Source organism: Saccostrea echinata, unplaced genomic scaffold (genome assembly GCF_033153115.1).
Source record: "Saccostrea echinata isolate AGI-Se365-2 ecotype Australia unplaced genomic scaffold, CSIRO_AGI_Sech_v1 ptg000028l, whole genome shotgun sequence".
Lineage (NCBI taxonomy): Eukaryota > Metazoa > Mollusca > Bivalvia > Ostreida > Ostreidae > Saccostrea > Saccostrea echinata.
The window spans coordinates 5473797-5497382 of NW_026889777.1; positions in this window are offsets into that span (position 1 = coordinate 5473797).

The following is a 23586-nucleotide window of genomic DNA, read 5'->3' on the forward strand; positions in this document are numbered from 1 at the left end:
ATTTTGTTTATTCTTATTTGGATATTGCTTATTTAAAGTAAGTCATGTAATTTATTTGTATTTTTGAATTTTATTGAGTATTTCAGTGCTTGTTTACATTAACAGCTTGTCGATCAGCTGTTTGCTGTAGTGTTTACGCTTTGAAATTTTTTCTTCATTTGTAAATCATACAGGCCTACGTTTTAATTTTCTCATTCTGGTACCAAACTTGTCTCTGAAGTTTATATTTTGAATTTTCAGAGGTAAATTGACACATTTGACTTTTGAGTTGTTTACAAAATGTAATTTATATTCATAACAGTTTTGACAGTACAAATCATTGAAAGAGTCCTTGTGTGGATGGAGTGAGACATTTATCATTTACAGGATATACTAAATACTTATTCACTTTCCTGTTATTTACATTCTGATATTTTACAACTGACCCATTTAGCGACTTTTACTTTTTGAAATCAGAAGTTGAGTTTTCAAGGTTGTTTATGGTAAGTGGTTGGTAAGATACATTGCCCTTTGTCCTTCACCCTAAAGTCAGATAACCATGTTTTAAATAGGTAAATTAAAATAGAAAGATATTAAATACTGAAAGTAAATAGGCACAATATAAAATGTGAGTGTTAAACAATCAGGTGTATTTAATCAAGGGTACAAAGATTAAATAAAATTTTTATTTTCAGGAATTGTGTCGCGCGTTTTCTTTGAATTATTTTCGTGCGATTTCTTTCACGGTTTCTTCATATGTTTCAAATACGCACTTGTTTTCTCTGCATTGCTTTGCGCTTTAGCATTTATGCATTGCATTTATTGCGCAGCGTGCTTGAGCTTGCTTGTTTGATTTCTTTTTTTGTCAGATTATCTTTGTCTATTGACATTGAATGAATGCAATTGATTTTTTATTTTGAAATCATTCATTTTTTTGCAGTGTTGTTTACACAGTATTATCATTTTGCATGTAATCATTAGTGTAAAACATTCTGAATTTTCAAAATGGCTGGCAAAGAAACAAGTGATGAAATTCAAGAAGTAGAATTTGAAGAAAATCTTCCAGAGACAACAAAAGAGTTAACAACGGAAGAAAAAGAGAAAATTATAAAGTATCTTCAAGATCATGATTACAAAGTCTTCACAAATGAAGCTTTCAATACATTTGTTGAACAGCATAAGACTGTCAAGAAAGAGATACCTAGTCCACCTCCTTTCTTTTCGGCACCCATATTTACTCCAAAGAGTAAGGACCTTAAACCACCATTATTTCAGTCATCAATCTCTACTTACATCCCAAAGCTATCAACATTTTCAGGAGATCCTAGCAGATCAAGTGATGTGCCATATGAAGTATGGAAGTATGAGGTTGAATGTCTTTCACGGGAAGGATATACTGAGAATGTGATTCTACAGGCTATTAGAAGATCATTGAGAGGTCAAGCTAGCCAGATACCCATGAGATTAGGTCCAGATGCGACACTAAGCCAAGTCTTAGAAAAAATGGAAAGCATCCATGGAACTGTAGAAAAAGGTGAATCATTATTAACTCAGTTCTACAGTGCTACTCAGAAACCTGATGAAAACACCACGACATGGGGATGCCGTCTTGAAGAGCTTTTAAGTAGAGCAGTTGACAAAGGTAAAGTTCACCACCAAGATGTCGATGAAATGTTGAAGACCAAATTCTGGTCAGGATTACGACAAGATTTCAAAGATATATCGGGATATCTATATGATAAATGTGATACATTTGATGAATTGAGAAAGGAAATAAGACTTATTGAGAAAGAACACCCTAAAGATAAGAAGAAAACAAATATGAACGTCGTAGTAAAATCAACAGACTCAACATCTTCAAATGAGATTTCAGAACTGAAAGCTATGATCCAGAAATTATCTACCAAGGTTGACTCACTCGAGACTCAGAAATATCAACAACAAGAGCAGACAAATCAATTTACGCAAAGGAGGATTGACCCACAACCATCTACTTGGTACAGCAGAGGAAGATCGAGAGCAAGACCACTCACTCAATCAAACAGGATGAGAGGTATGGGCAGACAATCATCTTATAGCAATGATGAGCCTATATGCCGCAGGTGTGGGCAATCCGGACATTTAGCATATGGATGTCGAGTCAATCTAAGCAGAAAAAACCTAACTGATTTAAACAAGAACAGGCCTGTGTTAGGGGGCAGACGCTAGGCCTGCATCATTTGAGTCGCCCTATCAATAAATCATTAACTTTAATAGGAGACGCAATAGAAGTAAATATCAACGTGGAAGATACTGCATGTAAAGCTCTCCTAGATACTGGGTCTACTGTGTCCACTATAAGCGAATCTTTCTATCGCAATAACTTAAACCATCTTACATTACATCCAGTTACCAATATACTTAATGTGGAGTGTGCAGATGGTCAAAGTTTACCTTATTCAGGATACATAGAAGGGAGCATTACTTCCCTTGGCATACCTTCTCTTGAAGAGCCATGCCCATGTTTACTCCTTGTTGTCCCAGAGAATACATACAATAAGGAAGTACCAGTTCTTCTTGGCACAAACATTCTGCAGCATTTATTGAACAATCTGCAAGATAAATTTGGTAGTAGATGTTTGCAAGAACCAAAGTTACATACACCATGGTACCTGACTTTGAGATCCTTGCTACTCAGAGAAAAGGAATTACAGAGGAACAATAACAGACTTGGTGTTGTTAAGTCAGTACATCAGAACCGCATCACTATTAGACCAAACTCTTCTGTCACATTACAAGGTTATGTTGACAAAGCAGTTCCTTATCATGCGACTTGTGCACTTTTACAAGCAACACCAAGGTCTAGAATTCCTGTGGACTTAGACATCGTACCATCTGTTGTGAACTACCAGTACCCATGTGATAGACTTATTCCTGTCCAAATTGACAATATTACAACAAGAACTGTTACCATTTCTCCAAAGGCCATATTGTGTGAACTACATCCTGTTAACATAGAGGATATCACACATTCTAAGGGAGACAACTCCAACAACAACCTGAAATTACTTCACATAGATGAGAGTTCAACAACATCTGAGAGACAAGTCCTAACTGATCTTCTCCAGAAGTATCAAGATGTATTTTCATCATCAGACACAGACATCGGACATACCACACTAGTTCAGCATAAGATAGAATTGATTGATGAAACACCTTTCAAACAAAAATCCAGGAAAATTCCACCGAATATGTACATGGAAGTTAAGAACCATCTCCAAAGTCTGATAGATGCAGGACTTATTAGAAAATCTAAATCACCTTGGTCAAGTAATGTAGTACTTTGCAGAAAGAAAGACAAGTCTTTAAGAATGTGCATCGACTACAGAGAATTAAATAACAGAACTAAAAAGGATTCTTATGCCTTACCAAGGACTGATGAGATCTTAGAAGCTCTCTCTAATAACAAGTTCTTTACCATACTAGATATGAAAAGTGGCATAAGAGAGAATTTATTAAATTATTTAAGTTTGTCAAAGCTGATGAACTAGTTGATTTTAAACTTTGTAATGAAATGTATTTTATGACACAAAAGAATATATAGTGTATAAATGTTATTTATGAATTGTAGATATTAAATCCATAGCAATACATATACACTGTATTAGAAATAGAGATGGATTCATACCCATAGTTTGGTATGTAGCTATATGTACATGTATATTGTAAATATTTATCCACTATATGAAGTGAATATATAAAGAGAAATATCATTTGTCAAGAGATATAACTCATTGACCTGTGTCAATATTATTTTATGATCTAATTAATATGTAGTAATTATTTGATTTTATGATAACAATAGATTCTGCTGTTATGTGTGATATCAAATATAGTTAATGTATTTTATATTGTTTTGCAGAATCTGGTACTTAAGTTATAATCCATGTAATAAACATCACACTGATTTCAAAACCATCTTGTATTGATTGCTGCTCCGCTACAAATTTGGCGCCCAACGTGGGGACCCGGGTGTTCTCTGGCGGGTGAAAGTGATTGCCCCCAGAACTTCGCCCCACAGGCGTCGGCACTCCAAAAGAGATGAGGACATCTCATTCTCTGGAGGGGGACAATGTGGTAGTGTCAGATACATGGCTTCCTACTAGCTTGGGCTAGTGGGTTAACCCTTTAGCTCAATTGGTAGAGCACTGGACTGGCAAGCCAGAGGCCCCGGGTTCAATCCCCAGCAGAGGCATATAAATGTTTCTGTTACAATTTTATTTTTGAGTCTTGGACGAAAAGAAGGAATGTCTTTGTCCAAAAGAGAAAACTAGGCAATTTTGTAACGTAAAAAGCACATGTCAAAGCAGAGCAAATTGTTTAATCCCTCATATATATATATATATATATATATATATATATAGTCGCATATGTCTGTAAGGAACACCATAGAAGTAATTTGTATAAAGGTGATGAGTTGTTTGTATTTTTCTCTAGGGTTTCCTTTTATCTTTTATACCTAGTGCTAAAATCAATATGAGATAAGTGTCCCTAATTAACTTATTGTTAGAGGATTATCCTTACTGTAGTATCATGTCAGAAATCAAGATAATGGTCAGTGTCAAAATGCCATGTATCACGTGATCTAGACTTAGTAAGATTAATTGTTCTTTCTTCAAACTTTTTTTTTAACAAACAGCTCGGTTTTGATTGGCTAAATCCTGCGCGCCAAGGGAAGCGCGGGCCTCCGATTTGGACGGCGTCCCTTTGTCATGTTGTAAGATTTGAATTTACCGGGTGGCAGTAAATACAAAATTTACAACATGACAAGTTGTCATGTTGTAAATTTTGTATTTACTGCCACCCGGTAAATTCAAAATTTACAACATGACACCTTAATTAAATCGCCCATTCTTATCGGTGACCTGAACAAAGAAAGCTGTAATTTTTATTAGCGCTTCCTGTCAACACTCCCAAACCGTCTTTGTATTACAGTGTGGATGTTGTAAACAAAAGGGTCCTCTCGGACTCCACGGCAAACCAAAGCAGGAGTTCCCCAGGGTCCTGTTCTTGGGCCTTTACTTTTTTTAGTTTATATAAATGAGTACTGGTCTTGATGGTATACCTGCAAAATTTTTGAAAGATGCAGCACGGTGACCTATTATCAAACTTCCTGTTACTTTTTTTATAAATATGTCTATTTCAGAAGGTATTGTTCCAGATGATCTTAAGATTGCATGACTTAAACCACTTTTTAAGAAAGGTGATAGATTAAGTCCAGAAAATTATAGACCAGTTAGTATACTTTGCATTGTCTCTAAAATTCTTGAAAAAGCTGCATATACACAACTGGAACATTATTTGGTTGAAAACAATATTTCATATGAGTTACAATCTGGTTTCAGGAGCTCATTTTCAACAGAAAGCTGTCTTATACAATTAACAGATTACATAAAATGTAAAACAGCAAAAGGTATTTTTACAGGAATGGTATTACTTGATCTCCAAAAAGCATTTGATACAGTTGACCATCAAATATTATGCGAGAAACTTAGTGCTATTGGTGTCAAATCAATTGAATGGTTTAAATCATATTTGTCTAACAGGAAACAAATTGTAAATGTTAATAATACAAATTCTACAGTATGTGATGTTTCATGTAGAGTACCCCAAGGAAGTTTGCTTGGGCCTTTTTTATTTTTGATGTATATGTCAATGACTTAGAGACATGTATAGACGAAGAATGCAAAGTATTACTATATGCTGGTTATACTGCTATTCTTTTTTCCCACAAAGATCCAGATGTTATATCTAAAAAAAACTTTCCTGTATGTTAGAACATTGTCAAGATTGGTTGATTGATAATAAAATGTCTCTCCATTTAGGTAAAACTGAGAGTATATTGTTAAGTCCTCGACGAAAAGTTGATAAACATGATCTAGAATCTTTTTCATTATATTGTAATGGAGTCAGAATTGAAACAAAAACATGTGTGATGTATTTAGGTGTATTTTTAGACAACCTTCTCTCTGGTGAAAAAATTGTTGAAAATATTATCAGCAAGACAAATCAGCGACTAAAATTTCTTTTTAGATATAAAGACTGTTTATCTTTTTTTGAGTACAGCATTAATCCAGTGTCATTTTGACTAAGCTTGTTCTTGTTGGTTTGAAGGTTTGACAAAAAATATGAAAAATAGACTTTAGGTTGCTCAAAACAAAGTAATCAGGTTTATACTCAATAGTCATCAAAGGAAGAGAATAACTTTTGAAGATTTTGAAAAAGTTGGCTACTTGAATGTTTGTAATAGAGTTTCTCAACTTCGTCTTAACCATGTTTTCAATAATTTCCATGATAAATGTCCTAACTATTTATAATATCTGAACATTTTACACAAAATTCTACAAGAACAACTAGAACAACTAGGTCCAGTAAGTTGAATTATTTTGTCCCCAGAATTGTGAAAACAGAGTCAGAAACATTCTATTATAATGGTATCAAGGAGTGGAATTCACTTCCAAATAAGATAAAATCCATCAACAACAGACCTAGTTTAAAAACACCTTTTATTCAAAATGAGATCAATGTCTGAAAATGAGTTGTTTTTTTTATATATATATATATTATTATTATCTTATAATACAGATTTTGTCTTATTTATTTATGTTTTATTTATTGTATTTATATCATAAAATTAGTGCTAAAGCTATTATAATCTATGAGGACGCCATCGGAAATAAGCCTCTAGGGCTTTTATGGGTCATCTTCGGGAAAATGGCCATATACAGTGCTATATTTATGTTCATTTAGACATATCGATGTAAATTTTTTTTCTTCTTCATAATTATCCATTTTTATAATATGTTATTGTTTTAAGAACCTATGTAATTTTACTTGTATTTTATAATTTCTTTAGATTGCATGTGTCAACGTATGTTCTATATGCCATTTCCTGAATAAATAAACAAACAAACAAACAAACAAACAGACCTGCCATGTGGACTTTTGGGTCTCTCTAGACTATTTGCAGATGATACATCTGTGTCAAACACCTCTAAAAACTTGCAGGACTTAGAAAGATTTATTAACTATGATTTAGAAAAAAATTAATGAATGGTCAAAAAACTGGCTTGTAAATTTAATCCTGATAAGACTAAAATATTCATATTTGGTTGTAGAGAAGATGAAGTATCCAATTTACGTTTTAAGTTTGAAAATCAAGAAATAGTCCCAACTTATACTCAACGTCATCTTGGACTTACGTTTTCAAATTCTGGCAAATGGACAAATCACATCGATACCATTATAAAAAAGACTTCAAAAGAAATTGCAGTTCTTCGTAAATTAAAATTATCATTGAATCGTGATTTTTTAACCAAGATGTACATTACATTTATTAGGCCCCTATTTGAATATGCATCAGATGTATGGAATAACATTTCCGCAGCTGACTGTGATAGGCTGGAGAAATTACAATTAGAGGCTGCACGTATTGTCACTGGCCTTCCTATTGATGCCCCTCGCAAGTCTTTATATTTCGAAACAGGATGGGAAACACTTGCTTATAGACGAGAAAGGCGAAAATTCTGTTTAATGTTTAAAATAAAACATGGTCTCGAGCCAGAATATTTACTAAATCTATTACCTCCTGATGTTTCACAAACTACCCATTATGATTTACGTAATTGTACATGTAATAATATTGCTATATTCCCCAATTTAGAACAAACTTATTTAAAAATTCATTCTTTCCATCTACAAAATCAGTATGGAATGCTTTGCCTACAGAGATTATAAACCTCGATACTGTAAATGCTTTAAAAAAAGAAGACTTTTCAAAGGTGAATCTCCCCCAAATTATTTTTCTTAAGGTGAAAAAAAAAAAAAACAAACTCAATTTTAACTAGAATGAGACACAATGTAAGCATCCATAAGTCAGATTTATTTAAGGTTAGGCTTTCAAATAACACTCAGTGTTCTTGTGGATATATCAATGAAAACACTGAACACTTCTTCCTGTACTGTAAAAATTATGCTGAAATAGGAACAGAATTATTTCAAACCATAAAAAAAATAACAAAGGAGCAATAAACCTTGACATAATTCTATTTGGGGACCCAAATTTGGGTCAACAAAATAATATCAACATTGTTAAAGCCGTACATAAGTATATTAAAAAATCCAAAAGATTTTTATGAATAACCAGCGTAACCATTCTGTATCTTTTACAACCCCCTCCCTTCTTTCTTTTCTCCTTGCACTATTCCCTTCCTTTCTTATTTCTCTGCACTTTTTTTTCTTTCTTTTTTTTGTATTGTGCATTTGTTGGTTGTACATCACGTGTATCTGTTTTTGTCATTTTGTTTGTGTTGGAGAGGACAATCTAAGTTGGAATAGCTTGTGTCCAATCCCATTGATTGTGTTTCAATAAAATATGTTTAAATCAAATCTCCACGGCAAGCGAGAAATCAGATTCCCGAAAATTAGGTTAAAGGCGCGAAAGGATAATTATATTTCCTCCAACCAAAAAATCAGCATAGACTTTCCCTTTTGGTTGAAAAACTACCGTAGTATAGCCCCCCCCCCCCTCTTTTTCTTTTTTTTTTCCTTTTTTTTTTTTTTTTTTTTTTTTTTTTTTGTTTGTTTGTTACTGTATTCACAAAACGGAATCTTCATCGCGTCTGGTTTGGTTTTTTTTTAGTCCTAAAAGTGTGTTAACTTAGCAAGCCTTACAGTGTATTTGTTGATAGTGTCCTCTACAAAAATTTAGAATTTTTCAATTTATATTCTCATATACAAATTTTAAATTCTAATTTTTTTAGATGACAATTATAGTAATCGTTAATTTTGGCATCATCTCTTTGTACAAAGCAGTGACATGTATGTATATTAAGAATTGCATTTACCTGTGGTGGGTTTTCGTTTATACTGACAAAAAGACAAAACTTTCAAATACTAGTAGAGCGCCATTCTATGTGTTTACTATTGGGAGGGGGGGGGGGGGGGTAGTTGTATCTACCTCTTACTTTTTAGCACTTTTTTCAAATCCTGGAATTTGCCAGCGCTCGATGTCACAGCATCAAAAAAGGGGGCATCTAAATGAAAAAAAAAATTGCTGAAGCGAAAGACTATCCACAGAAAGATCGGGCTTAATTAAATTAGCGACGACATTGCCTGTGAAATAAACCTTTGCTTAATTTATTTTCTTCAATCTAGAAATTATAATTTATTAAAATATCTTCGCAGTACAGTTAAGGCTACGCATGAAGATAATATGGTAATGAGGTCATAATGAGGTTTGACGTCATGACAGTTGCTCCGCCTTGATAGATCCATATAAGGAAATAGAGCTCAAAAAGCTATTTAATGATGATTGCGAGAATTTGTAATGAATGTCTGTGTTTTCAGGTTTAAATAAATAAACATTAGTGATTTTCTCTTATATAGTAACAACACGTCTTCGAAATAATTCTCTATTTATTGTGTCGTTTGGCTGCATTCGGCTTCAGCCAAGCGCTTGCACTCGGTGACACGGAATGTTGTTTACATCTAAAAACGTGGCGACAGCAGATGGGATATGCAGTGGATAAATGCAACAATCAGGCAATCTTTAAAGAGAATAGGGATAAAATAAGAGACCTGGGCCTTGCTTATCTTTTTGATGAGAAGATGATGACGTTATTTCGGGAAATCATGGAAAACTGAGACGATCCGCACTTAGTCTACCTCCGTAGGTCCCTTTCTGTTCATTAAGGTGTGTATGTGCATAGGTATTAACATGCAGACATACTATTCTTTACATCGATGTAAAATAACCGTGAACATGTACAATAAGATGTATTATTACAGTCTGTCACAAACTGCAATGCAGTGCCTTGTGTGTACCCCCCCCCCCCCCCCCCAATACACACATACACAAAAACACACACATTATGAAAGTTGCACTTTTAAACATGCAATAATGTTGTCCTTTGGCACACATGTACAAACATGTAACATAATATAAGCACAACAAGTCATGATACCAAATTATAATTTAGATGCAGTCACACTTACAATGTATTTGTGAAGTCAAACTGCACAGTGTACAATGTATGTGCACTGTAATTACAAGAGTATAAGACCCTATAAATTTTAATTTATACCTCTGGCAATCAAAAATATGTGAATTTTAAGATTTCAGTTTTTACCAGTGCTTCATATTTTAAATTCATCATGGAATTTTACTATCTGTATCACTAGGCTGTAAATTTGTAGAATTTCTACATTAATGAAGATGAAATGTTTGAATTTTCATTTGTCTGACTACATGTACATTAACATGATTAAGTCGGTCTTATATGTATATACATGTATTTATGTACTGTTTATATGTATAATTCTTTTGTCATTGTAGCTGTCACAGAACTGGTTAAAACTGGCATTTACATCAGCTAGAACTATCAAAATAGATGCATCAATTTCTCTACTGGGTATGATCACACTAAAGCATTTCACATTAATTTTATAGTATGCCAGTGTTAATTTTTTTTTTTAAATGTTGTATAGGTGAAAGAATTAAATGTTATCTCTAGTATATTGATTTATTATTTTTTTTACTTAAATTAAGTATAGCTACCAAGTTTTGTATCAAAAGTTTGTTTCCATTTATTTTATAAATTTCAGAAAATATAGTATAACATGGTTTGTTTTGTACAATGCAATGTCATTTCATTCCACAAAAGTAATCATTATGTTTCTCACTCATTACATATATATTGTGTTGTAGCTACTCCCAAACAATTTGAACAATTCATTCAGGCAGCAAGTGTTTCCACCAATAAAATAAAGAGGTATGCTCCATATAAGCTATAAACCATACATATTCCTAGCAAGATTATTGAAATGTTTTGATAATAAAAACAGTAGAGTCATGTTTATGCTTTCCATGTTACTCTATGCATTGTTTTGAGTATTACTTTTTTAAAACACCACTGAACTTTCCATAATGTTATTTCATTTTGTTTTCAGAATTGATTTCATCCAGAAGAACTGTTTGAACTGTGGACTGTTTGAAATATTTTGCACCTGCTCAGAAATCTCTTCACAGCCTGCCTTTGAATTTGAAAAGCTGTTTTTAATTAAATAAATTTTCTAGATAAATAATACTTTGAATTTTTAACAGTGCAATGGTGTGAAAGTTTGAAGGCTGTTAAGATTTGAATATCTTTACTTGAATATATTCTGACAGGCGCGTAGCTGCCTATACGCAAATACGCAGATGTGTACACATCGTTTTCAAATTTAAAAAATGGGAGGGGGGGGGGGGAGGGAGAGATTTGTGAGAAGAGAAAAAATATCAATACCATCCAGCAAATATTTGTGTTTCAAACTATTTTATCTCATACTGTTTCGATTCAAATTCAAATTTTATATTACCATGTCTTGATAAAAAAAATTGTAATGTTTTATTAAATCATTGCCACAACCAAATAAAACATTTATTAATTTGTAATTCTTCTACAACACATTGATATAATTTTTTAAAAAAGATCTTTGAGAGAATATCAACCGTTGAATGCTGTGATCCACTAGAATATGATTTGAAATATAACATTATTTTTGTTAATAATTGAAATTAATTATATTTGTTGCTGAAAGTTAACAAAGAGTAGATGATACCAATATATCATTTTAAAAAAATATTCAGCCTCTACATGTACAATAAATTTGCACGGAAGTATTTAACTGTCTTAAAAGCAATATTAAGTACTATGTCTTGTATCTTTTAAAGAAAATCGAAATGGCATGATTTTGAATGAAATATTTGGAAAAACCCATCAGCTTCCAGGGACTTCTCCCATGGGTCCTCAGCATGTATATTGTGTTCACCTGTTCTTTAACAGAGTATATGTTTCTTGATTACAAAGTTTTACTCGGGGGGGGGGGGGGTGGTAGATATGTAGAAAGGAAAACAGGTTATTAAATACAGAAGTAAGCTCCCCAATCCCTTCCTCCTGTTCTTAAAACTTTTAACGTAGACTAGAATCCCTAAACAGTTGAAGGTTTGATAACTAAAATAATCACATATGTCAAAAACAAAAAACAAAAAAACAAAAAAACAAAAAAAAACTAAGTTCTGTTGGAGATATTTTTTCTGTGTGTCTGCTGAGGGAGAATAAATATTTTATCATTGATAGCGGCTGTCTATTTTTTATTACAAATGATTGAATCTTTCAATATTTTTAACCATGGGCATTTTGATTTACATGATAGATGTTGCGGCAAATTTTAGGCCTATTGTTGGCGAACGGAGGAAATGCGGTAGGTGTCAAATTCGTCTTGTGTAGCGTATAAAAGAACGAAGATATACAAAACAAAGTAAAGTCAAGGATTTTTTTATGCATACCGATTTAATTTAATGAAATAAAGCCCAGTACAGTCCGTAGGTATTATTTGTTCAAAATTTGCGAGGTACACAAACTCTATTAAGTACCACAGAGTTATCTCCCATGCTGGGTCATTGATGCGTTTGAAAACTATATTTAGAATGAATGTGTTAAGATTTCAATTTTTAATCAAAAAGTGCAAGGGCAAGGCGACAACCCAAGAGGTAGGTTTTTATTTTAAATTCTTTACTTTACTGTATAGTTTTTAAAAAGTGATGCTCATTTCTTTGTAATTCAATAGGCAATTTAAAATTTCCGATTAAATGATGAAAAATACCCTATTTTTGAATACGGGTGTTTGTTTTCAATGAATAACTTAAATATCTCAGAAATCTGACTGAATGAGCATCAGTTTTACGATAGGATGGATACTAAGGGACACAATGAAACATTGTGCAGTTCAAATATTGTTTGCCTTGCCCTTGCACTTTTCGGTTAAATTTGACATTTCATATTTTGACCTAAAATCGGAGCTCACGTGACTGTAGAGGGTCAGAAGATGACAAAAAATACCGATGTTAAAAGCGATGGATAAACTATTTATAAAGCCATTAAGACATTTCAGATAGAGTTTCATGCTAAAAAATAAGACGGTTGAACTTTAAGTGTCTCGTTTTTGGTGCCTTTTTATAGAAAATGTTGCCTTAACTGTACTGCGTTTATTCGGTTGTAATTTTTTTTTATAATAATGCAGAAAATAATTAATATTTCATTAGCTTTACCTGACTTTTTAAAAATTATTTCAATCGGTGCAATATATACAGTATAAATTCGAATAGTAAATGCTAATATATGAAACGCCTAAAATACCGTGAAATGAATTACTGTGAAGTGTGGTATTTGATAGAAACTATATTATCATGGTTATTGACAGTTAAATCCAACCTGTAAAGTTGTCATAACTTGTGACTAGATGTGTTGCTTTATGTCTAAACATTTCAAAAAAAATGTTCAGATCAAATCAATCATCAGATGTAATACACCGCCGCAACGCTTTATTGTATAGTAACTGTTTTTATTGCATGTCAGCTTTGGGAATATATATCAAGTCATTGCAGCGCAAAGGTCAAACGTCAAAATCAATAGAAAAATGTTAGGTGTCAATGGCATACAAGCTATTAAGCTAATATATCCACTAAGCATGCTAAGTAACAAAAAAAAAAAAAAATGTTAATAATTAAAGTTTTCATATACCCATTCATATGATTAATTGATGCTCTGTCAAATTAGAAAACAAATAATATTATCCAGAATCCTTTGATCTTGCAAGTGTTAATTACACACATATGTAAATAATATACCCATAGCATAATTTTCATCCCTGATTGATTGAATAATATTTTATATTGTAAACTTCATTCATCGGACCTCATTTTACATGTGACACATGATAAAAAAAAAAGAAGTGGTAAAATCAGGGACGGATTATAGGTCCTGGGTAAAATTAACGAAAAATGTCATTGTAAAACAAAATGACCAGTATTATCCCAATAGTTCAACAAGCATTGTATTTTGTAGTCATGTCATATTTTGATTATTTAACGATAAACATGGTCAATAAAAATATTTGACTTCTTGTGCCTTTTCGAAGAAAGAAAATTATAAATTGTTGTTACATGTACATCGTTCAAAGGGAGATCAGGAGTCATCACGTGACCAGAAACCGTTCACCGTTATCAATGGAAAGCGTGAGAGCTCTAACCGACTTCCTAGACTTATGTAGATAAATGATTTTTTTTAATGATAATTGTCATGAGATTGCAATTTTGCAAGAATTTTAGATACATTGCCACGCATTGCGTTTACATGATCAATATAGAACCCCCAATTAATTTTTTTTTTTCATTATAAATCTTAGGTAATTGATCTCCGATGTATCAGATTGCTTGAAATTTGTATTCTTGACAAAGAGCTTGCAATTTCACTTGTTAACATCATTCATGCGTTAATGATTTTGAAGCGTAAATAATTTTGAACTGCAGATATTTTTTAACTACATAAGACACAAACCAAAGCCAAATAAAAATCTTCAAATGCCAAGACAAAACTGCTGCATTTTACTTGTTCGCCTTGCAAATGGAGATCACTTTAGATTCTACTACAACAAATGATTTCAAATTGTGTGCAGGTGTAATTTAATTCCTTTGTTGCAAGGCAAAATTACAAGCATGAAATCGTAGAGAGAGAGAGAGAGGGGGGAATTCAAGTTGCTTCAAAAATTCATAATAGACTTAAACTTCCATTTTATTATTCTGTCGTTTTTGATGTCATTTATTTCAGAAAATAACATTTCTGACTAAGTGTAAGGTAAAATGTATAATGAAATTTATTTGTTTACCTTTAAGAGCAATATACTATGTGTATTTGTAAAATTTGAAATGCATTAACAGTAAATCTCTATAACATTTAAGGAAGAATAGAGTAGCTGAACCTTATCTCTGCTTGTTATGAAGGGCTTAATATCAGCTAAATTCTGTAGTTTTTGAACAGTACTTTATGTGTTTTTCAAGATGAACTCTCGCCATCTCGTCACCGACTCTTTACATTTACATTAGCTTATTCCAACGAACGTTGTACTTACGTCGTTCAAAGGGAGATCATTTGAGTACATCCAGAGTTACCTTATGCAAATTTCACAAGATAACTGCTAAGCATTTGAGAGATAAGTATAAATTCGAGATTTCTGGAGGGTGGTGGTGGGCTAATATTTCTGCTTGTTTCAGGCAATAAAGACACGTGAATCAACCTGCTTCATGTATCTGCACATGCATGTACATGCATTGTACTGCATATGCAACATCTGACCCTTATGCTTGGTCAAATAAATGGCTCTTATTTTATTTTACACATATTGATATAGTGTCTTTTTAAAATAAATTTTAACCTCATATATTGGAATCTTAATATATTTTCTCTTCTTAAAACTAATGTCTTCATAAATCAGAGATGTGACTGTGTTAATTCTGTAGGATCAAAATAGTAAGAAAACTTATTCTTTACAACGATTAAGATTGCATTCTTTGTACGAATTAAGATATAGCAAATACAAGGATGCGATTAAAAGAGACACGTGCTCGTTGTTGAATTAAAAACGATACAAAACTTTTCTTTCTGTTGTGTAGAATATAATACAAAGTCAGTGTTGCATTCTTTGAAAAGTAACTGTTTGTGAGCTGAACTCTAGTCATCACGTGACCAGAAACCGTTCACCGTTATCAATGGAAAGCGTGAGAGCTCTAACCGACTTCCTAGACTTATGTAGATAAATGATTTTTTTTAATGATAATTGTCATGAGATTGCAATTTTGCAAGAATTTTAGATACATTGCCACGCATTGCGTTTACATGATCAATATAGAACCCCCAATTAATTTTTTTTTCATTATAAATCTTAGGTAATTGATCTCCGATGTATCAGATTGCTTGAAATTTGTATTCTTGACAAAGAGCTTGCAATTTCACTTGTTAACATCATTCATGCGTTAATAATTTTGATGCGTAAATAATTTTGAACTGCAGATATTTTTTTAACTACATAAGACACAAACCAAAGCCAAATAAAAATCTTCAAATGCCAAGACAAAACTGCTGCATTTTACTTGTTCGCCTTGCAAATGGAGATCACTTTAGATTCTACTACAACAAATGATTTCAAATTGTGTGCAGGTGTAATTTAATTCCTTTGTTGCAAGGCAAAATTACAAGCATGAAATCGTAGAGAGAGAGAGAGAGAGAGAGAGAGGGAATTCAATTTGCTTCAAAAATTCATAATAGACTTAAACTTCCATTTTATTATTCTGTCGTTTTTGATGTCATTTATTTCAGAAAATATCATTTCTGACTAAGTGTAAGGTAAAATGTATAATGAAATTTATTTGTTTACCTTTAAGAGCAATATACTATGTGTATTTGTAAAATTTGAAATGCATTAACAGTAAATCTCTATAACATTTAAGGAAGAATAGAGTAGCTGAACCTTATCTCTGCTTGTTATGAAGGGCTTAATATCAGCTAAATTCTGTAGTTTTTGAACAGTACTTTATGTGTTTTTCAAGATGAACTCTCGCCATCTCGTCACCGACTCCTTACATTTACATTAGCTTATTCCAACGAACGTTGTACTTACGTCGTTCAAAGGGAGATCATTTGAGTACATCCAGAGTTACCTTATGCAAATTTCACAAGATAACTGCTAAGCATTTGAGAGATAAGTATAAATTCGAGATTTCTGGAGGGTGGTGGTGGGCTAATATTTCTGCTTGTTTCAGGCAATAAAGACACGTGAATCAACCTGCTTCATGTATCTGCACATGCATGTACATGCATTGTACTGCATATGCAACATCTGACCCTTATGCTTGGTCAAATAAATGGCTCTTATTTTATTTTACACATATTGATATAGTGTCTTTTTAAAATAAATTTTAACCTCATATATTGGAATCTTAATATATTTTCTCTTCTTAAAACTAATGTCTTCATAAATCAGAGCTGTGACTGTGTTAATTCTGTAGGATCAAAATAGTAAGAAAACTTATTCTTTACAACGATTAAGATTGCATTCTTTGTACGAATTAAGATATAGCAAATACAAGGATGCGATTAAAAGAGACACGTGCTCGTTGTTGAATTAAAAACGATACAAAACTTTTCTTTCTGTTGTGTAGAATATAATACAAAGTCAGTGTTGCATTCTTTGAAAAGTAACTGTTTGTGAGCTGAACTCTAGTCATCACGTGACCAGAAACCGTTCACCGTTATCAATGGAAAGCGTGAGAGCTCTAACCGACTTCCTAGACTTATGTAGATAAATGATTTTTTTTAATGATAATTGTCATGAGATTGCAATTTTGCAAGAATTTTAGATACATTGCCACGCATTGCGTTTACATGATCAATATAGAACCCCCAATTAATTTTTTTTTATTATAAATCTTAGGTAATTGATCTCCGATGTATCAGATTGCTTGAAATTTGTATTCTTGACAAAGAGCTTGCAATTTCACTTGTTAACATCATTCATGCGTTAATAATTTTGATGCGTAAATAATTTTGAACTGCAGATATTTTTTAACTACATAAGACACAAACCAAAGCCAAATAAAAATCTTCAAATGCCAAGACAAAACTGCTGCATTTTACTTGTTCGCCTTGCAAATGGAGATCACTTTAGATTCTGCTACAACAAATGATTTCAAATTGTGTGCAGGTGTAATTTAATTCCTTTGTTGCAAGGCAAAATTACAAGCATGAAATCGTAGAGAGAGAGAGAGAGAGAGAGAGAGAGAGAGGGAATTCAATTTGCTTCAAAAATTCATAATAGACTTAAACTTCCATTTTATTATTCTGTCGTTTTTGATGTCATTTATTTCAGAAAATATCATTTCTGACTAAGTGTAAGGTAAAATGTATAATGAAATTTATTTGTTTACCTTTAAGAGCAATATACTATGTGTATTTGTAAAATTTGAAATGCATTAACAGTAAATCTCTATAACATTTAAGGAAGAATAGAGTAGCTGAACCTTATCTCTGCTTGTTATGAAGGGCTTAATATCAGCTAAATTCTGTAGTTTTTGAACAGTACTTTATGTGTTTTTCAAGATGAACTCTCGCCATCTCGTCACCGACTCCTTACATTTACATTAGCTTATTCCAACGAACGTTGTACTTACGTCGTTCAAAGGGAGATCATTTGAGTACATCCAGAGTTACCTTATGCAAATTTCACAAGATAACTGCTAAGCATTTGAGAGATAAGTATAAATTCGAGATTTCTGGAGGGTGGTGGTGGGCTAATATTTCTGCTTGTTTCATGCAATAAAGACACGTGAATCAACCTGCTTCATGTATCTGCACATGCATGTACATGCATTGTACTGCATATGCAACATCTGATCCTTATGCTTGGTCAAATAAATGGCTCTTATTTTATTTTACACATATTGATATAGTGTCTTTTTAAAATAAATTTTAACCTCATATATTGGAATCTTAATATATTTTCTCTTCTTAAAACTAATGTCTTCATAAATCAGAGCTGTGACTGTGTTAATTCTGTAGGATCAAAATAGTAAGAAAACTTATTCTTTACAACGATTAAGATTGCATTCTTTGTACGAATTAAGATATAGCAAATACAAGGATGCGATTAAAAGAGACACGTGCTCGTTGTTGAATTAAAAACGATACAAAACTTTTCTTTCTGTTGTGTAGAATATAATACAAAGTCAGTGTTGCATTCTTTGAAAAGTAACTGTTTGTGAGCTGAACTCTAGTCATCACGTGACCAGAAACCGTTCACCGTTATCAATGGAAAGCGTGAGAGCTCTAACCGACTTCCTAGACTTATGTAGATAAATGATTTTTTTTAATGATAATTGTCATGAGATTGCAATTTTGCAAGAATTTTAGATACATTGCCACGCATTGCGTTTACATGATCAATATAGAACCCCCAATTAATTTTTTTTTATTATAAATCTTAGGTAATTTATCTCCGATGTATCAGATTGCTTGAAATTTGTATTCTTGACAAAGAGCTTGCAATTTCACTTGTTAACATCATTCATGCGTTAATAATTTTGAAGCGTAAATAATTTTGAACTGCAGATATTTTTTAACTACATAAGACACAAACCAAAGCCAAATAAAAATCTTCAAATGCCAAGACTAAACTGCTGCATTTTACTTGTTCGCCTTGCAAATGGAGATCACTTTAGATTCTACTACAACAAATGATTTCAAATTGTGTGCAGGTGTAATTTAATTCCTTTGTTGCAAGGCAAAATTACAAGCATGAAATCGTAGAGAGAGAGAGAGAGAGGGAATTCAATTTGCTTCAAAAATTCACAATAGACTTAAACTTTCATTTTATTATTTTGTCGTTTTGGATGTCATTTATTTCAGAAAATAACATTTCTGACTAAGTGTTACGTAAAATGTATAATGAAGTTTATTTGTTTACCTTTACTGGCAATATACTATGTGTATTTGTAAAATTTGAAATGCATTGACAGTAAATCTCTATAACATTTAAGGAAGAATAGAGTAGCTGAACCTTATCTCTGCTTGTTATGAAGGGCTTAATATCAGCTAAATTCTGTAGTTTTTGAACAGTACTTTGTGTGTTTTTCAAGATGAACTCTCGCCATCTCGTCACCGACTCCTTACATTTACATTAGTTGGAATAGCTTATTCCAAAGAACGTTGTACTTAGATGTAAGTGTAGTATAATACAGGTGTATAACTTATTTCGATTGCATTTTAGCCCCCTTGCCCCTGTAAACTTATCACAATTTTATTCTCATTTTAATCCCACTTTAATTTGCTCATATGACACTATATAATACAGATGGAAGTTTTGTCATCAAAAAAAAAAAAAAAAAAAAAAAAAAAGAAAGAAAAAAGAAAAAGAAAAAAAAAGAATGAGTTTCAGTTCATGCATGATTGCTTTTCATTGTACCATAATGAATTGGACATGTATACACACAGACTTTCGAAAGTACATTATATTCATAATGAGGGAGAAAAAAAAATCTTATATGCACTCCCAAATTGCCCTTAATCAGTTAATCATAGAAAACTCATTTTACAAGAAAAAAAAATGTATGTGTGAGGTAGGGGAGTTAATTTTTTAAAAAAAATACTCTTTCGGCCAGCACCGTGTTCATACAGGCAAGCGATAACCTGCAAAAAGCGTCGAGCGTGTAAAAATTCGCGGATCTAGAGGGGGAGGGAGGAAACACGTTGACTTTGGAAACCCCCTTCCCATAGAAAACACGGACCATTTACAGTTAGGAGAGTTGTTTACCCCCCCCCCCCACCACCCCCCCACCCTTTTTTTTGCTCGAGTCAAGAACTACTCGAATAGGAATGATAAGGCCATTCCAAGTTTTTTCTATGTTTAGCGTTCGCGTGCGCCTTGGTTTTTGAACCCAATATCAGAAAAAAAACATTGTCAAACAAAATCATGCAGGAGACCCGAAATTGATTATTCTAGTTGAAATCTTTCAGTGAATTCTATCATTTCTTGTCATGATCTCTCTACATTTTTTTTATATTTGGTATATTTTAAGCATTCAGTACCTTGATTTTGTTAAAGTATATACAACTAGAAAGGAGAAAAATATAATTTATTGAAATCAAATCATTTAATTGACATTACTTTTATTACTATAAAGTATGTTTTCTTTTTTTGGTCTGTGTGTTTTTTGTAGCTGCAATAATGTAGCCCTCTCCGATTTTTTTAATCTGATATTTTCAGGAGAGGGCTACAATATTCCACTGCATCTCCGTAATGGTGCAAATATATTTTTCAGATACGGGCGACTGCAGGCAAAATAAATAGTTTTTACATACAACTTACTTCCAATAAGACGGAATTTTTATACACTATCAACATTTACCAGTCGTTCTCCTCAGCAGCCATGACAGTTTTCGCGTGATGTACTGAGACTTGCGCTTGAATTTTATAATCATTTGATAAAGCAAATGACGGCGTTGATAAATGATTGTGTTGTATGGTATCACTAAACTTCGATAAATAAAAGCATTCCATGTGATATTTTTTTTTCAAAAAAAGTAAATATTTATGCATGAAATAAGAGAAATCCTAAAAGATCCGCTCCCCTAGATCCCGAATTCTCATTGGTTGTCCCAAAATAAAATCGATCAAGGTCAGTAAACATGGCGGATAAATTCAAGTTGTGATGTTGACATACACGAAAAATAACCGATATACGGATTGTTCTGTATATTTTTGGATCAATTCATGTCTTGCATAACTACATTTTATGAGTTCAGCTAGGTAAGATATGTTAATAAAATACCCACTTACTGCATGATAATTTGAGCCGAAATCTGTGCGGTAGTGAATCACTCCCGCACTTGCACCATTACGGAGATCCTAAGGAGTTGTAGCCCTAGTAGGAAGTCAAACATAAAACAATTTAAAAATTATACTAAGATTATTCAGTAAAGAAGTTTCCATATTTTCCAAGTACTGTGTAAGGATTTTAAAATTTCTCAATTTTATTAAAAGTGGATATTTTAATTTCTGCATCATAAAAATATGTTTAAATGATTTATAATTATATTCACTTGAAAAATGACAATGATAGATGTCTCCAAGATCGCAGAAAGTGGTCTTCCGACCCCCCCCCCCCACCTCCTCTATTGAGAGGGGGCGACTCCCTCTCTTTGCCTATCCGCAACTCGGCAATGATGCGCTTTAGGTGAAATCTGTGACTTCACATTAGCCTACACATTAGCAGAAGGGAATATACACCAATGTTGCCCAATAGGAGAAATACATAAAAAAATAAGTTTTCAATTACTTATCTTGGTCTAAGGCTATGAATACTTGAATTAATTAAAAATTGTATACATGTACAATACAGACTGGAATTTATTTTATTCCATATCAAATAGTAGATCAGTCTAATTGCACAAACGCACCCTTAAAAGTAATGAAATGTATCCTTAATTAAATTACTGTGCAGTTTAAAGACGGTCCTTAGTATTTCTTATAAATAATAATTTTCTCCCTCATCCATGTGCTAACTAAATAAATTATCGACCTACTAAATTCGCAATTCAACCATAAGACCAATTATAATATTCTATAGATGTATCTATTGTTTTGTTTTATGAGGAAAATAAGATTATATATATATATTTTTTTCAAAACGTTACCCAAAATTCATTTTTATTTTGTTTTGATACCTATAATATTTTTTCTTGAATTATTATTTAAGCAGATGACCCATTTGTTATAAATATATTCAGTGATTTCTTGATAGTAAAAATTTAATAAAGGGAAGTAATCAATTATTGAATCCGCCTTTTGATTGGTTAGTTTGGATCTTGATTCTCGAAACTCGAATTTCGAATATCTTATTTCGAAACTCGAATCTCGAATGAGCCTTCTGGGCTTTCGTACTTGTCAGATTACATTACATTCTTAAATTTATTAAATTTTACATTATCTCTGACAATAATTAAATATAAAAGATAAACTTTTTTACAATGAAAAAGTAAATAAACATATTAAATGTAGGTTTTGATGTGTGCATGATTCTAGACTGAATTTTATACAAATTAAAAATAAATAGGTTATGATGCACCAGATTCTGAACTGAAATTTTGACCAACTGAAAATAAGTAAACACAGTACACATCTCAGAATATGACGAAATAATAAATCAAGAGTAAGAAATAAGTGCATGTACCAATAGATTATTATTTGTGGATTCATAAACATCATGATATTTTATTCAATAATAGAAATTATAGTTAGATATACCATTATAAAAAATGTCTTGTATCTATGGCTATTTTCATTCTTATGTCGATACGATATATCCTGGTGAGCTTGAGATAAAAGATACCACAGAGTCTGACACATCTGTTTCATATTTGGATATTTTACTTGAAAAAGACGTTAATGGTAATCTAACAACTAAGCTTTATGATAAACATGATGACTTTAACTTTTCAATCGTCATCTTCCCTTACTTATGCAGCAATATACCTTCATCACCTGCATACGGGGTATATATCTCTCAGTTGATTCGATACGCAAGAGCATGCTCTACGTATGAACAATTTCTAAAACGAGGTAAATTATTGACAAACAAGTTGATGAAACAAGAATATCAGCTGTCTCGTTTAAAGTCATCATTTCGTAAGTTCTATGGTCGATACAATGACCTTGTCAGCAAATACAATTTATCATTGAGTCAAATGCTGACTGACGTTTTTCATACTAATTGTTAGGCCATTATTTACACACTGAATTGTCGACGGATTTTTCCGTTATTTCCCGATCATGACAAGGAGCACACGGCGGGTGTGACCGGTCGGCAGGGGATGCTCACTCCTCCATGGCACCCGATCCCACCTCTGATGTTTAGAGGTCCGTGTTTGCTCTGCTCCTATTTTGTATTGTTTAATGGACTTTTGAGCTTGAATACTGTTCGTTATCTCCATATATTTCATCTATAAATGATTGCATTACATAATTATTATACAAATGATGTATGATTTATAATTATGTATAGCCTCACATTCTATACTAAAATATTGTATATTTATGTATGAACAATTGATGATTCTTATAATGTGTTGTGCCTTTGCCAATTATTGTAATTGTGTTTGTGCCAATAAATATTTGTATTTGTATATATGTCATTAATAT